The sequence below is a fragment of the Callorhinus ursinus genome, unplaced genomic scaffold (assembly GCF_003265705.2).
Source record: "Callorhinus ursinus isolate GAN/ISIS: 27379988/994484 unplaced genomic scaffold, GSC_fseal_2.0 scaffold17, whole genome shotgun sequence".
NCBI classification, from domain to species: domain Eukaryota; kingdom Metazoa; phylum Chordata; class Mammalia; order Carnivora; family Otariidae; genus Callorhinus; species Callorhinus ursinus.
This window is the reverse complement of record NW_027397079.1, coordinates 11,022,814-11,026,075: the sequence shown is the minus strand read 5'-3', so window position 1 is coordinate 11,026,075 and position 3,262 is coordinate 11,022,814.

Sequence of the window (3,262 nt, the reverse complement as noted above, 5' to 3'; positions counted from 1 at the left end):
GAACCTCTCAGGCACCAGAATATTTCAGAGCAGTTATATGTTATATGTGTTCTACAGTTCTGTATATTACCCTAAGTGGGAAGAAAAATATTTCCTCTTCCATGCTTTTGTAGTTTCATGAATTAACTGGGTTCTGGTGGCGGTGAGAATTATTTTTTTCTTTGGAATAAATGTCTTTTTTCTTCTTTCTTTTAAAAAATATTTTCTTGAGGTAATTATATAAGTAATATCCTGGCAGATTCATTATAGAAGTCTATGTTCCATTGCTTTTGTTCTGTGTCATTTTTTCTTTAGATTTTTTTCCTAGACAACGCTGTAATCATATATTTTAAGGACATAGCAGCATAGTACAAAGACAATGGTTGCAGGATGTTCTACGTTTTTGAAGAGAGAGGTTATTATTAGAGGATGGGTCATGAGAGAAATGAGGATAGAACAAACAAACAAACAAAAAGTGAGGGAGGTGGTCAGGGAACAAAGGCTCCCACTGAATGTTTGGTCATTCATAGCCTTAGCGCAAGGATACAGCATGTGCTTAGCATATCTGGATGAGACAAACACATTTATTAATTGTCTTTTGCTGCTGTAACATATTACCACAAACTTAGTGGCTTAATATAACACAACTTCATTATCTTGCATTGGAGGTCAGCTATGCAAAATGGGTATCATTGGGCTAACATCAAGGTGCTGGCAGGGCTGCATTGGGGGGTTCTAGGGAACAATCGATTTCATTGACTTTTCTAGATTCTAGAGACTCCCCCCTCATTCCTTGGTTTATGGCTTCTTTTCGTCTTCAAAGGAACCAATGGTTAGTAACTACAGTACTCTGAATCCAACATCTTCCGCATGTAAAGGAACCTTATGGTTACGGTTACGTTGGGTCCACTAGATATTTCAGAATAAGTTCCATCTCCTAAAGTTAGGCGATTAGCAGATTTAGTCAATCAACAAGCTAAATCCCTCCTTGCCATGTAAAGTAACATATTCACAGGTTGTTAGAATTAGGATAGTGATATTTTTGGGGAGCTAGGATTCTACCTATTCTATCATATCAGTAAAATTAGTGCTTCTCATTGCAGTCTTATCTACATATTAATTTGTATAGTACCCATATTAAATTTAATACTGTGGGGCCATGGCTTAAACTTGGCCAGGCTGGTATATGAATATATGTTTCATTTTCTCATTCTTCAACATGAACGATTCTCTTTGTGCTTTGGGAAGACAAAATAGCTGTAAATAAATACTGGAAACTCATTAACAGACAACAAATGCTTGGGAGACTTCTAAACAAACACACCAGTTGTATTTCCTGAGAACTACCAGGAGTCTCACATCAAAGATCCTGGATCTTAATCTTTTTCTCCAACTCATGTATTCATCACACATTCTCATTGAAATTGTCATCATTAAATGTGAATTTGATCATATTATACCTCATAGTATTTATCATAGGATTTCATGGATAATGTAACTCTCAAGCTTTTTGCCTACACCCTCAGGTTCCTGTCTACTATGCTATTTGTGTTCTTGTACATGTCATGTTTTTCAAAGTCTTTTTTTTTTTCAGTTTATCTGTCCTCTTTCCTTCAGAGTTTATTGTTTTCCTATGAAGCACATAGGCAGTGCTTAATAAAAGAATATAATTTTGAAGAGCCACTTTACTCATTTATTTTTGTAAAATAATTTGTAAAGGGGAAGTTAACTCTTTTTGATGTTTACAAGTATATTTAAACCCACTTTAAGAATCAATAAAGTCATCAAGGTGGAGCATCTTGGGTAATATAACCACTAATACAGAGGGCGAATATGTGAAAAAAAAAAAAGATAACTGCAAAATGCTTATCCCAGCTTAGACCCCCATTTTCACTAGATTTTTCTACATGTCCAGGTACCACTATTCTACAAATAGAATGTTACTGTATATCACACTAAAAATTCTTACTAAAGTATATAGATCCCTAGAAAAAGTTTTCAAATGAAAACTCTTGGATTGTGTTTTCCCTTCCTTATCGTATAAAGATGATGTTCAATCACTATTCTGAGACAGCATTGTGCAGATTGCTGTTAAGGGGTAGTTGAAACACATAATTGTAGAAATCATTCATGATGCAATTTCACTTAAATCTGTTTCTGAACAAACGTACTTTGATTTAGAACTTTTACTTTGTAATGAGTCTATGTATTTACGTCAAATTGTATTTAAAAAATTAGGCACATAAGACCATTTGGAGGGCTTAAATTATATAAATACGTATATAATATATATAGTAAATTTCATCTAATCCTCTAGCAATAGTATTTTTATTTAATAGCTTAATTTTCCTTGTTCAATAACAAGTATAATTCTAATTGTAGATTTAAAAAAGATTTATTTAAAAAATTTACTTGTGAATCACCTCTTTATTTTTTTAAAGATTTTTATGTTATTTTATTTATTTGACAGAGAGAGAGAGAGAGAGCACAAGCAGGGAGAACTGGAGAGGGAGAGGGTGAAGCAGGCTCCCCATTGAGCAGGGAGCCCGATGTGGGGCTTTATGCAGGGGCTCAATCTCAGGACCCTGGGATCATGACCTGAGCTGAAGGCAGACGCTTAACCAACTAAACCACCCAGGCACCCATGAATCACCTCTTTAAAAGAGATCTTGCAGAAGTCCACAAAATAATGGAAAATTCCTAACATCCCATATCACACAGAAATCCAGAAAAAAAACTTAGTTGATCACTTTAAGAACTCAATGTATTTTCATACTTTCAGGTTATAATGAATGAAAACCCTTCCCTTCATGGGATATATTTTCTCAGATATTGAGAGCCTTAAAATTACTTGAGAAATCATGACCTGGACCTTTGGCAATTATAGCTAAACCTAAGATACTTTCCTTGTACAGAAAAACAGCCTCTTTTAGTCAGATTTCATATCATCTGGTAAGAATTAGGCCAAATTATATGAAAGGACAGAAATATTTTTTAAAAATTTTATTTATTTATGGTAGGCAGAGGGAGAGAGAGAAGCAGCCCCCCCACACACACACACAGGGCAGGGAACCTGACACAGCATGGCCTGAGCAGAAGGCAGACACTCAACTGACTGAACCACCCAAGTGCCCCTTGGAGAGGCATAATTTTATAAGGAGAAAAAGGATTGTTTTTTTTTATTTTTTATTGTTATGTTAATCACCATATATTACATAATTTGTTTTGGTGTACTGTTCCATGATTCATTGTTTGTTCATAACACCCAGTGCTCCATGCAGAA